Source organism: Seriola lalandi, unplaced genomic scaffold (genome assembly GCF_002814215.2).
Source record: "Seriola lalandi dorsalis isolate HSWRI2012SDOR001 ecotype SW California unplaced genomic scaffold, Sedor1 jcf7180002054536, whole genome shotgun sequence".
Taxonomy (NCBI): domain Eukaryota; kingdom Metazoa; phylum Chordata; class Actinopteri; order Carangiformes; family Carangidae; genus Seriola; species Seriola lalandi.
This window is the reverse complement of record NW_019525089.1, coordinates 385,033-399,195: the sequence shown is the minus strand read 5'-3', so window position 1 is coordinate 399,195 and position 14,163 is coordinate 385,033. Positions and strand designations below refer to the sequence as shown.

Genomic DNA, 14,163 nt, shown 5'->3' with positions numbered 1-14,163 from the left:
CAGAGTCCCTCCTCTGTGATGTGGACGGGCTAAATAGAGAGAAATAGTGGTGCTGTAAGTGGTCTGGAGAAGGAGAGAGGCAGGGAATGAAGAAATTGTTTCAGATGCGAGGAGCTGGTGAAAGATCATACTTCTAAATGTGTGTGTGCATGTGTGTGTGTATGTGTAATTTTGCACATGGGTGCTTTTGTGTGTGTGTGTGTGTGTGTGTGTGTGTGTGTGTATGTGTGTGTGTGTGTGTGTGTGTGTGTTAGACGGGAGATGGAATCCATTTGACCAATGAAAGAAAAAGTAGCATACCACTTTGTGTACAGTCTACAACCTGCCTGTGATTTGGCCAAGGTCATGGAATGACTCCCACAAAGTCATCCTGACTGAACTTGGTGTTTGAAGACAGACAAGTGAAAAAGCTGATGTAGAGTCTAAGTATGATGCTCAAATACTTCAAAAGATGCCCTGTTTATGTTTGGTCTGAACCCTGAAACACAACCACAGCGTAGCATCTTACGTGAAGCATGATTTAAGCGAAAGGTCTCGGTGTGTGTGCTCAAGTAAATTACCATTAGTTGTTGTTAGTTCACCGTGAACAGCAGGTAATTTGTGAGGTATAAATTTGTGGAATTCCCTTTTAAGGAAGCGGGTATTCTCTTTTGATGTGCCACAGTACACTAGTGTACCGTCGTTTTCCAGATTCATTTAGACATGCACACCTCTGACTCTACAGAGGGGACGAGGGCATGGAAGAGAAGAGAAGAGAAGAGAAGAGGCACGGCTGTCAGTCATCATCAGCCATGAGGGAAAGATGGCCGGGAGGCGGGACAGAGCAATTATACTCCAGATACCACCAGCTACTTGCACGCACGCAGGCGCACACGCACACGCGCACACACACACACACACACACACACACGGGTTAGCAGTGTGCAGTACATTGTCAGCGTGTTCAAATGCAGAACACAGCTGGGTAATTTACTGAAGCCTTTGTTATACAATTGCCTGCAAATTGAATTTACAATTAATGTGGATAATGGTAAGTGGTGTTTGAGATCAATGTGAGAAATCTTCATTTCTTCAATACATACCTCTACTGCTCAGCTGCTGAATGTTTGCATTGAGTGTTTACTTGTGAGGGCTTCGAGTCAAAAGGTGTTTCAGGGATCACTTCCTGTGGAATAAGAGTAAGTTTGGCTTCTCTCTATCAGACTGTGACTCACAGGCATCTTGATTGACAGTGAACCCACACGAGAGACCCGTGACAGACAGAAATGTGGGATACCATTTATGTGCAGTAAAGTCTTGCTCTAGTCTTCATCAAGCCTGTTTATCAGCTTCCTCCCTCCCTCTGTCCTTCCTCCTGTCTACACCCCCATTTATCACTTTCCCTCTATTTCCTTCCCTCTATTCCTCTCTCCTGGTCATCACTTGGAAATAAATAATAATTTCTGTCCTCTATTTTCCACAATTCAACCTGTTTTTGAAGCCGCATGATGGCTGATAGCCAGGTTTCATTACATGAATTATCATCATTCCCCTTTATTAAAATAATATTACTTATCATGATTTTAGTACAGCTATCCCACCCTAATGCAAAATCCTCCTGCCGTCAAAACACAAACATTATAGTTATTAATGGTCTTATCTCGATTCGTAAACAAATATCCTCCCCAGAGCTTATGCTGCCCATCAGAAATAATTCGCCTTCTTTTTCGTTATTCTACATTTTTTATTTTCTCTCAGCGGAGTTCAGTCTGAAAAATGAAACTCCAGTCGTGCTGCTGCCTCAGATTCAAAAATGGCAGAGTAAATTACAACATCAAACAGATCACCTAATCCGACTGCTTTTGCCGAGTGGCTCTGTTTAAACAATGGCACAAAAGGAAAGCAGGATGACAAATGAAACGTCTGACAAATAATAGAAGTCGGCAAGAAAAAGATTTGATTGGAGGTAGTGTGTTTATTGGCAGGCTCATGCCTTGTTTGGAGTTGCAACTGTTTATGGAAGGCGTGAAAAGCTTATTTGCTGCTATACAGTATGAGACCTAAATCATACGTTGTCAACTTGTCTGTGCTGATATGTAGGATAAATGTTGGGAGATGTGTCTGTGTGGTCATGTTATGAACTGTTGTGTTCATCCTCTCCCCTCATCTCTAATCCGTCGCACAGCTGGGGCACTCAGAGTGTGTGTGTGTGTGTGTGTGTAGCAGCATGTGTGTCTGCGGGTTTGTGCCATCGTGTCCGTCTGTGACCCACTCTGTGTTTGTGTGAGCAACAACAGGGCATGTATTTATTTAGAGGGTTAGAATTTGTCCGGAGTATATTTAGTATATTCTTCGAGTCATACTTCACAGCATCATCATCATTATCGTCATCATCGTCATCATCGTCATCATCGTCCCCTAGACTCCTATTAATATGTTCTGCTTTGGGTTAATGTCACTTAGAACAATGGCAAAGACAACTCTATCCTATGGGGTTTATCAGACCTCCAGACTACGGTCCATATTAACACATATATACACATATATAGATCTTCATTATCAGTTTAATGTGTGAGAAAAATATTAAAGTCAGAAAAGGTTTATTAAAAATAGACACAATTCTTCATCATTAAAGATACTTTTAATGCAATGTGGAAGTTTTCACCGACACAATATGGTAGGCTTGGCCTCATAAACTGCAGTTATAGGTGCGATCCTCTCTTAACAATTGAGTCTGTGTGTGTGTGAGAGTGCCAGAGACTGCTGCCATATTCACGACCGTGCATGTACGTGCGTGTACGTGCGTGTACGTGCATGTGCGCGCTTGTACATACAAGTGTTAGAGTTCGGCTTTCGGCACATACGTGTGAGCACGAGAGAGCTCACGCAGAGCTGGAGATCAAATGTTACTGTGTCCACATCTCCGTGTGCCCCGGTGCACATGCTTAACACACAAACACACGTGCTTCGACAAACACAGACACTTGGTTTTTATTTATTTATTTATTTTTTTGCCACTGTGAGTTTGCCACTGTGTGTGCAGTGCTAAAAGGCTTTGGCTGTCAGAACAGAGCTTTTAACGGTCATCCCAGCAACATTTAAGCACATGAAATGCTCTTTGATAGACAATTTTGCACTTCACTAATCTAGCTGGTAATTTCCAGTTTATTAGATTCATTAATATTTTTGCATTTGGCAGATAAACTGTTCTGACTCTGCTTATGCATGTGTTTCACAAATGGACTCCAAATGAAATCATCATCCTGAGGTTTCTGCATCATTTCTGCTGCTTTCATGCTCTAGGAACGTGTTATGTGTCTGTCACTCCTTTTCTGTGTATTGCATTATGTTTGTGTATTTTTACACTATCAAATGTATTTAAATTCTTATGGCGGCCTCCTGTGTCCTACGTTTTCCCAGCTCTATGTGGTTAATTAGTTTATTGGTTTATTCAAACTAACAAAAAAAAAAAGGCCTATGTACCCTACTAAAACTTAAATTATGTCATCAAGGAGATTAAAATTTCTAATCAAATCTAGTCATCATAAACACCATAGTAGGTGTAATGAGGTCATTTTGAATGTTGACATTAATTTCTTGAGAGAAAAGCTACTACAACAATGTGTTGATTAAATGGACTCCATGATTAACAAACTAGCTGTAGCCATGGGAACAGCTTCTCTCCATGTGTCCTTAAGCAGACGAAGACAAAGAATAGTCAGTCACTGTCTTAACTTCTCTATCCTCTACGGAAACAGTGGTCAACTCTAACGCTGAACCTTACTCACCCATTCAAGTGGATCAGGGACTGATAGTTGCAGTAGCTCCAGGAAATTTAGCTCATGACACTTTTCCGCCGAGATGCTTCACTACATTACTGTGGCTCAGCAGCTAAAGGGTTTCCTGAGTGTCCCAGGAGTGAAATAAGCAAGCGACCTACCAGTTGTTTTAATGTGACACATATTAGCATATGGTCAAAGCTGAATGCCAGTTCATAGAACAACAGTATAACTGTAAATGAATTCAATGTATCATAAAAAAAAGTATTTTTCACCTACATGAAGACGAGGGTGCTCGGCAGTTTTTCATTCCTCTATGGATCTCAGTAGATTACTTCAACATCTTTACCTCACTCTCAACATAATTACCTCAGACCAGTTACACTGATGTGTTCAGTCACTCAAGTGGCTCCAGTGATGAGACAGTGAGGGGACAGAGAGAGGGAGAGAGACAAGAGTTTGTGTGTGTGTGTGTGCGTGTGTGTGTGTGTGTGTGTGTGTGTGTGTGTGTGTGTGTGTGTGTGTGTGTGTTTCAGTATCTGTATGGCTGTGTGTATATGTCATGTTGGCTGGACTGCAAAGCAGAGCGGAGCAGATGGGTCTATAATGAGGAAACAGAGTGATTCTGATAATGATGACCAGATAATTACGCTGCATCTGAAGGACGGAGGAAGGCGCAGGGAGGGTCGAAGTAGTGCGGTGGATTAAAAAGAGAGAGAAATGGATGAGAGAAAGAGGAGTGCAGGGGGGTTAGGAGGAGCTGGACTCAGTTGTATCATGAGGAAAGGGAGGAGAAGAGGAGCAGAGGAGATGGGGATGAGATGGGAGCAGGGAGCTCACAGGCCATTAAAAAAATCTTTAAATATCTTTTACTGAAATATCTACACTGTAGGTCTGTAAAGGTCTTACTTGGAGTTATGTAACCATAAATACATGTCTCTTTTCCATGCTGACCTTCTCTGTTAGGTACTAAACCTAAAGAACATCTATACTGGAAACATTTCGGGCACATTTTGAACCCGTCTCTCAGAATGAATACACTCTCATTTATTAATGCTGCTGTCCGCACACGCACGCACACACACACACACACACACACACACACACACACACACACACACACACTCACAGCTGAGCTGCTTCTTATATGCGCCAGTCAGAGCTGCTTTATCTACTTACTTACTTAATGTCTGCTTTTTCTTAAGCAGTAACCTGCTGGAGAGAGAGAGTGGAGTCAGGTGTAAGGCTCCAGCCCGCTGAGTGCAATGACAGCTCACTTCAGTTCAGTACAGTTTCATTCAGTTCAAAATACTTGATTTGTCCTTAAAGGGGAGGAGTTTGCAAACAGAAATGCATATGAATTCATTCACATGACATAAAAAAAAAAAAAAGTTGAAAAGCACAAGGGGTAAATGGATGTGGCCAATCTGTAGCTGTAGTCATTATGTGACAGTGAAGCTGAGGTTAAAAACAAATTGAGAAAGTCAGTAATGGCCAGTCCCTCACAGCAGGAAGATAACACTAATATGGATTAACATTGCCAGAATCCCACAGAGCTAATTTCATTTCTAAAATGGTGGAATCCTTTTATGAACTTATTTTCTGGGCTTAATTTTGTCAAAGAAAGAGATACCAGGTTTATTAGAATACTAAATATACAGTTGTCTTCATTTTTCTGACTTCATTCACCACCAAGTCTGTCTAATCTAATCTAAACAAAATGATTAGTTTTGATCCATTTTCAATGATGATTGGCTGAGAAAAATACACAATGGACAGATTCTTTAATTACATCAACACTTGTAATGTACTGAGCTCTGACTTATTCATTTTAAAATTGTATTCATTTACTTATTCCATCCTTTGAAATCTGGCACTCGTCTTAAGTACTGCTGCTTTACCCACGTTTTAAATGGTTTTCTATTAATCAGTGACATTTACTGTAGCACATATTGCACTGAATCGGTCAAGACTCTAGCAAATTAACTTATTTAATTGATCTCAGTATAATATGTAACAGTACAGAGTACAACAGCCATCATAAAAAGCCATCTCTCTCACACACTCACACACACACACACACACACACACACACACACACACACACATAAACGCGCACACACACACACACCTACCTCAAGGACGCCTTTCTGTCTGCTTTATACTCATACGTACACTTTCTTTTTCTCCCTCTTTCGTTCGTATTCATGCGCGCACACACGCACGCACACACGCACGCACACACACACACAGATACTAAGCCCGCTGACAGGTCATTTCACCACAATCTAACATTGCTGGGTGGAGAGATCAGATGCTAAATATAGAGACAAACTGAGCAGAATACCAACGACTCCAAAGATCACACAATTGAGACGAGCAGTGTGACGATTCAAATGAGTTATTGAGACAGTGCTTTTCAAAGACAGGTTCATCCCTACGGCTGGTTAATGGGAGGCTTATTATAGGCTTAAAGAGAAGCTTTTTGAAGAAACTTAATTTAATCACAGTTTTGCTTTGGCAAGGTCTTCCAAAAGTATCGCAATTTCATAAAAGTGAAATGTTAAAAAATTAGATTGAATCTATAAATGAATAAAAAAATTTGACAACGTCTCCATGTCCAGTAAAAAAAAAAAAAAAAAAAGAAAAGAGTATTCCATCAGATATGGATGATAGACTTTAGTTTTTAGGAGGCATCTGTGTTTATCCTCTTTATTAGCTACCACCTCATTGGATATTTTGGAGCTTTAAAATTACTAAGACTCGCTAGTAATTGACTTAAGTCTTAGAAGATGAAGTCACGTTTACAGAACAATCAGTTAGGGAGGAGCGCCCTGTGTTATAGCATCAGGCTCGATTCATTCCCTCATTAAATAGTGTTATGGCCTTTATTCCGCTTGCTCTGTTCCCTTCATAGCCTCTCTCTGATACAGGTTTGATGCTACACTGAATGTTCTTTCATCATTCTCCGTTTACTATTTTGGCCGCTTGTGCAGACATGCTGCGAAGTAACGCTGTGAAAAATAAACACTGTGATTAGACAGGTCATAGAATATAAACAGACTGCATGGATTTCATGGTAAATTCTGGTCCTGGGCTGATAAATGCACATCTATGCTGGACTTTGGCTGATAAACACGGCATTGTATAAACAAATCTTCTGAGTATTTGAAGAGATAACGGGTTGTTTCGATGTCAGGTGTCATTCAGGAATTTAAATTTCACCCTCTGGACCGTGGAGCGCAGCATGAGTGGTTGATGCACGGTAACTGAAATGAACACGGGTTGTGTGTGAGAAGGGAAGATGTGCTCCTGATCAAAAGAGAAAGGAGGAGGCAAATGAAATACTGTTTCAACACTGTTAACTGAAGAGCATAATTTAGCAATTCAATGGGCACAAAATTTCCCTTCTATTAATTAAAAGGGGGACATGAATAAAGTAATTCTAGGTTACAAATTATAAATATGAGGTTATAAATTATTTCTTTGAGAATAGAATTTTTTTTCCCCTCCCATAAGACTTGCCAGGCTTAAAAGATTGTTCAATTACTGGTGGGATTTCTTTTCTTTTTTTCCTTCCTTTTTTTTTTTTTTTTGGCCTTTTAACAACAGACATACAACATTTTAAGATGGAACCGCAGAGGTTTATAAAAGCCACTCGGCAAAACTTTAAGATTTTAGCACCTCATTGAAGCCAGAAGCAGCTGCCACAAGGGACTTCAACATAGCTGCGGCAGTAACGTATCATACCAGAGTATCCTCTTGTGTATTTCTGTTTTGATAGTAAGCTGCAGAACAAAGCGTCGAGCTCAAAAGCCCTAAAACTAGAAGGAAAGACAATTAAAGAAAAAATATAATTAACATGGTGCTGTCACTGCAGGAAAGGATGTATGTGTTTTACTTGTATTTTAATTGCAGGGGAAGGGGAGGGGGGTGGGGTGGGGGCTTCCTCTAATGAAGATAATTACAACTTTTAATGTCAAAACCAGCCTGTGTGTGTGTGTGTGTGTGTGTGTGTGTGTCTGTCTGTTTGTGCGCCACCAGGCAAACTACAGCAGTGACATATGCACATTGCGACCACCGACTGGAACGAGCACGCAGAGTAGTCCGGCGCGTATTACTGCTGTCACCGTTCGCTGTCAGGATGCGTGCGAGGAAGAAAAGTAAAAAGAAATGTGGCTAACATCTTTATCATTACCATTAATAGCTTTTGGTGATCCGTGTGCATTCACCTATGTGCAAGATGCCATGTTGAGTGTCTGCAAAAATGATCTGCTGTCCCGCTGTCGTGTCACATTGCTGTTTCATGTCTCGGTGATGAGACGCCTTTGGGCCTGTGAGTAATGATTTTCTAATAACCTGCAGCTTGTTAGCTCAGCTGGCTGGAAAACTGACTGCCAAAGTGTCTACATCCTGTTTGATGTGTATGTGTATGTGTGTGTGCGTGTGTGTATGTGTCTTTGTATACTTCCTACTATAACGCCACAAAAGTACAGTGTCAGTTTCAATTTGATAGTACTTTGATCCATATTGGATGAATTGTTAAAAAAGTGACATAATATTTGCATCAGCGCCCACATTTTGAGGTGCCAAAAGTATTTTCAGTCAAGGCATCGGAAATTTATGTTGTGTTCTGACTTCTAGGTTTCTGCTTGCCATGACTGTAACTCGGGTCTTGATATCTTACTTTAAACAGTTCTTACTGTAGCGCTTACGATTTGTCTTGAGATAGATAAAAAAAAAAAGAGATAAAGAACAAAAAAACAGACAGAGTGTGATCGGAGGACTCTATGAAGTAGCATATTGGGGATAGACTGTGTGGAGTCGAATTGCAGGAGGGTTGAAAGCAGCACATCCCCACATAGACATTGAGCATCTGACTAAGGTTTTCCTAATTTTCTGTCAGACATTCATGCGAGGTCCACTACTTTGGTCCAGACTGAAAAAATCTCAGCAACTATTGGATGGCAGATTGCAACAAACCTTTGTACAGACTTTCATGGTCCCCTGAGGATGAATCCTACTGACCTTGATTATTTCCCTGAAATTTGATGGATTGCCATGAAATCTGGTACATTATACAGTATCCATGTCACCCTCAGGCTGAATTATAATCATGATCATTCACACTTCACTGTACTTGTTGTTAATGTTAAGCATTTTCTATAAGGACAATGTTTCTTTTTTTAATGGATCGCGATGGGCGGTCTCATGTGCAGTGGGTAAAAACAAAGGACTGGACGTGCAGGCTTTATATAGACTTATATAGACTCACGCACTAACCCTTGTGTTGTTCCTCTGTTTTCTTCCTCAGGTCTTTGGATCCATCTCCTGAGGACATCGCTCTTTTCAGTCCATCTCCTGTCACCACAGTTTACCTTCATGTTGAGACTTAATAAATCACAGCACACCAGATAGAGGTAGGTAAAGACTCACATCCAGCTTGAACTCTACTATTCATAAATAAATAATAATTAAAAAATTATATATACATATATATATATATATATACATATATATATATATATACATATATATATACATATATATATATATATATATACATATATATATATACATATATATACATATACATGAATTTAAAACTGCACTAATTGAGGGATGCAAAATACACAACTGTGAACTGTGACGCTGCTGTTTCTTTTTAATTACATCTGAAACATATATAAACAGTTATTGGCAATTACGTTTAATAAAACCTTAATGATCCCCTTTGGGAAATTAGATAAGTGTAAGATATTAAATCAGGTTTAGTCATTAAAATGCACTTGTGCACATTTAATATACTTTTTTTACACTAACTAGAAAGGTGTTGAGTTGTAGAGGACAACTCAACATCAGCAGTTTATGAAGCGTCTTTCTTTTACCTGTGGTATTTACATGTGTGTTACACAGGTGAAGCAATTAAGTGTGTGTAAGTAAAACCTGTGTGTATGTGTGTGAGACTGAGTGAGTTAGTGAGTAAGTGGGTAAAAAAATGTATGCGTGTGCCCACCTACTTAATGCACCATAATAATAATAATGATAATAAGAGTTCGAGTACACTTATTCGCATGTGAAAGTAAATATGTTCCTGCATGTGTGTGTGTGTGTGTGTGTGTGTGTGTGTGTGTGTGTGTGTGTGTGAGTGTGCCTGATGCAAGCAGTACTGTGTCATATTAGCAGGGCTGTAAGAGCAAACAGACCAGACAGGTCTGCAGGCAGGGAGCTAAGCCGAGCAGAGACACTGCTGTTAAAACTGCAGAGATAAATGGATGGATGTAAATCAAAGAGGGATAAGCTGTTATTGTTCAACACGCACAAATCATCAGTTGTCACACTTGCCTGCTGTTGTCTGAACCGAAATTGCATTTTAAATTTTTATAACAGTGTGCCTTGGTAGGGAGCTCTTACTTAACTGTAGAAGTGAAACCTCAGCGCTGCCAATACCAGTGTTAATCTGTTAAGTTTTCTCTTTTGTTTGGTTGATATCGGGATGTAAAGAAACATATACACAGCTCACTTTTCATTCAGTTTGATCCATCAGACTCAGGTTTGTCATGTCAAGTGACCTAGAAAGTTGTCATCTGAAACAACATCTTTGAAGACAGCACATTTCGCTGTCTCACAGATCTGGAGATCTCTGTGTATACAGTGAGTTTTAAAAGGCAGGCGATTTGGTTCCTGAGCTGTTATCTTGTATAAAGGCTGTTAAGTTATAATCCTTATAATGCTAAAGTGCAGCCGTTCCAGAGGTGTTTGATGTAAACTTTAATAAAGCAGCTGGGTTTGTAACCAAGGCAGAGTTGGACAGATACGGGAGATTTTGGCCTGTCAGAGTGCAGCGTGGTTTGACTGTGTTGACTGGTGGGAACAAAGGTAAAAAACAACAAAATATTCCAGACACTGAGACCAACATGCACTATCAATCAAACTATAAAGAGACCTGCAATGATCCACTTTACATTGAAAACCTCAACCTCAGGTGCTCTGTTACCTCTTCACTTTATATTGCTCTTGACTTTTTTCCAGGAGCACGGCAACATTTTTCTATCAGGCTTTCTCTCTGTTGGAGGTGTCATCAATATGTGGCCACTGGCTGCTGTCCAGAGAGTGGTCATGAAGAGAGATTACACAATTAGTTAATGCCATAACACTTCTCCAAACATTTTCTGGCAGTGTAGGTGAACAATTTTCCCCAGCACTTTTGGCCGCCAGTATTTTCTGTTATTGCTTTATATCCCCCTTTTGTTATTGATAGCTGTGTTTTGCTTTTGCATCATTCAAGCTCCTTTTCTTTGGACCTTATGTTACTGAATGCTGTAGAGCAAAATCTTTCATTTTTCTCTGCAGTTTGGTCACTGAAACACCAAAAAGTCCTCCAATCCATACGAGCATATCAGTCGTTTGTTCCTACCCTCATTTACGACCCAGAGGAGTGTTTCCTAATATAGCGCCCCCCACCGTCGGCAGGAGCACCTCTCTGATACGACCCATAGGGGTGTCTCCTGAAATAGCACCCCTACGGCGGCATGTGTACCGGACCTCCAGCGGCGTTACCAGCGGCATACCGAACGTTGCCATGGTTACTATCATAACGGTCACTGCTTGGTTAGGTTTAGGCACAAAAAACACTTGGTTAGGGTTGGGAAAAGATCATAATGTGGGTTAAAATAAGTACTTCCTCAACATCAGACTTCATCATCTTTGTTGTCATGGTTACAATAATAACAGTGAACGGTCATGGATAATACAAACAATATAACACCGATCTTCTGTGTCATATTCCTGTGTTTTGTTGATCCATCCATCCACCTCAACCTCCTCATAACGCAAACTTTGTCTCTTTATACTACGTCACCGCACTTTTCCCTTTGCCGCCTTCATAATTACTGTGACCATTAGATGTTGCCTAACAACAAAACGTAACTATGGGTCATAATAAGCTGCTGAACAAACAACCCGTTTTTCACAGGACAGTTTCCTAAACACACATCTGCACACTGAGTGTGTGTGTGTGTATAAGGTGTGTCAGATTGAGGTCGCACTTGTACAGTTAACACAACTTCCACAAGTTCAAAAGTGTTTAAAATCTTGAAGCTTTTGCAACACCATCCCTTGTCTGACCTTTCACTTTCACAAAGTGCTGGTGTTTCTTTACATTATTCTCAGTTTTACATGGTCAGCTAACTGGGATTTTGCACCATGAATAAGAACTGTTTATCCGCTAGAAGAGTCAGCAATTTCCTGAATGCAGCACTCTTCCAATGGTCCTTTGGGTCTTAACTGTTTCATTGTTTAACATGAAAGCCTATTTAGATTAAGGCCTGTTCCTTTAGCCTATTGCTCATGTTCCATTGTGTGTAAATCCATATTACACTGCACATAATTTAACAGCAAAAGAAAAAAGTCACAAACTCTCAGTCCTGAAGTGAGCGTATATATGGAGGAGTGTGTGAACTACAGCAGAGTCAGAGGAGGTTCTATGAAGTGTAATGAAGCTCTCTCCGGTCAGCGTATAACAGCGTGTTAACTCTGGCTTACACACCGTTTTAGAAGAGGTTTGAAAAGTGATTTCATTTCAGAGGTTGCAGAACAATATGTACCACTATCCTGTTTTCTCCTTGCTCGCATCCTTCCCTGCCTTCCTCACACTGTTATATGTTCTGCCAACCCCCCAGAGGAACATCTGCCATGAGCAGTTTATTACAGTCAACTAAATGGCTAAAAAGTTTTAGATAGTTTGTATTTCAGTGTGTTTGTTTTTTTTTTTTTTACCGAGCGGAGAGTCCTTGCAACAGCTAAAAATAAGATGCTGGAACTGCTCCAACGCTGACGGATGCAACTTCAGATGAGGCATTTCTGACTTTAAAATAACTTTTCCAAGAGTTTACAATTAGACATCGAGTCAGATAACCAACTTCTTATCTGCCTAATAATTTCTAAGATTACTCAAGATTGCTCCTTTGAACTATGTGATATCTGTTACAATTCGGTCTATTTTTATGTCTTTATCCCCTTGTGAAATCTTCATAGAGTACACATCTGAATAGAATAAAGTATGCAGTGTGCTATCAGAGAACTTTCAGCTTATCTTAAGATTAGTTATCTCGGAAATTGAAGGGAATTGATGTGGGAGAATTGGATATTTGAAGTCTACATCTCTAGAGCTAAAGATGCACAAGTTCACAAAGCCTAGAACGATTGGAGTAGGTCACAATGATTCATGTGTGTGTGTGTGTGTGTGTGTGTGTGTGTGTGTGTGTGTGTGTGAGTGTGAGTGTGAGTGTGAGTGTGAGGTTGTGTGAAGCCAGCCCTTCGGGAAGTCCTTTTACACAGAATTTGAGAAGGAACAATTGTCAACCGTGTCCCCAGAAACATTTCTGTAGTGTTGAAGTGGCTCGGCTCTGTGACGTGTTGTCATATCAGGTGGATATGTTTTCACTGTGGGTTTGCGGTTCCTCAAATTGCTTGTGTGTTGTCAAGTTGCAACGGTTGGATATGAACTTGTGCAGGAAGCAATCCTTCCTGTACCGCATGTACAGTATGTAGGTTTTGTAGGTGATATTACTGACAAGTATACAGACACAGCACAATGTAATGTTCTTCTATAAATAGTTCACTACACCTTTTCTTAATTCAAGGTTAGGAAAGCTCTGACTACACACATTAGACCAAGTGTTGACTGTGAGAAACTGCTGGATACATTTTCCTTTGTTCTGATTCAGTGCTATTTCAATTGGGATCCTGCCTCCAATTTACAAAGAGGACTAAGTGTGGGTAAATAAGTGTGCTATTTTCCATCCATTTCCCACACATACCCAGATGCAAACACTCAAACACTCTTACTTCTATGACAGTTCTCAGCCATCCAGGTAATTGGTCTGACGTGTTCAGGGACACAAGACTGCCATCATCGCATGGTCTTCTTACATATGTTAAGTGCCAAGAGAGCTGAGATTTTCAACAAACAGCACCCACTAACCCGCTCCTCTGAAACTCTACACACCTAAACACAGGCGGAACAACACAATGTACGTAGTCCTTTACAACAAAAGTGCAATTGAACGCCACTCACTGCAACTCGTGTCTGTTTATTTAATGTCCTCTACAGTTCGGCAGTCATGACGAGAGCGGGGCCACTTCACTGTCTTCAAAAACAATAGGTAAACTTGGGAAGTGTACTAAAACATCTCTAGCTCTATATGGATGTAAATTGTAAATGTGACCTTCGCAGTCATGTTATAGGCACATTGTGCTGACGAGCAATGAACAAGGCAGTTGAGAATATATCTGCAGGTCTGCCTCATCAGCCTCTGCACATTATGGCAAAATACCAACTGTGGCGCCTCTTTCTGCTCACAAACCTGTAATTTCGCTTGTGAAAACATGCCAGAGTCAATTT

At 40.4% G+C, this 14,163-nt stretch overlaps 1 protein-coding gene across 1 annotated transcript in view; it reads left to right on the top strand.

Annotated features, from left to right (window-relative positions):
- The window catches only part of LOC111661114 (leucine-rich repeat and fibronectin type III domain-containing protein 1-like protein), a 145,013-nt gene that overhangs the window by 35,781 nt on the left and 95,069 nt on the right, over window positions 1-14,163 (top strand). The window contains exon 2 of the mRNA XM_023414577.2: window positions 9,073-9,178. The gene's annotated coding sequence lies outside the window, so the exon portion shown is untranslated. The remainder of the gene's footprint in view (window positions 1-9,072; window positions 9,179-14,163) is intronic.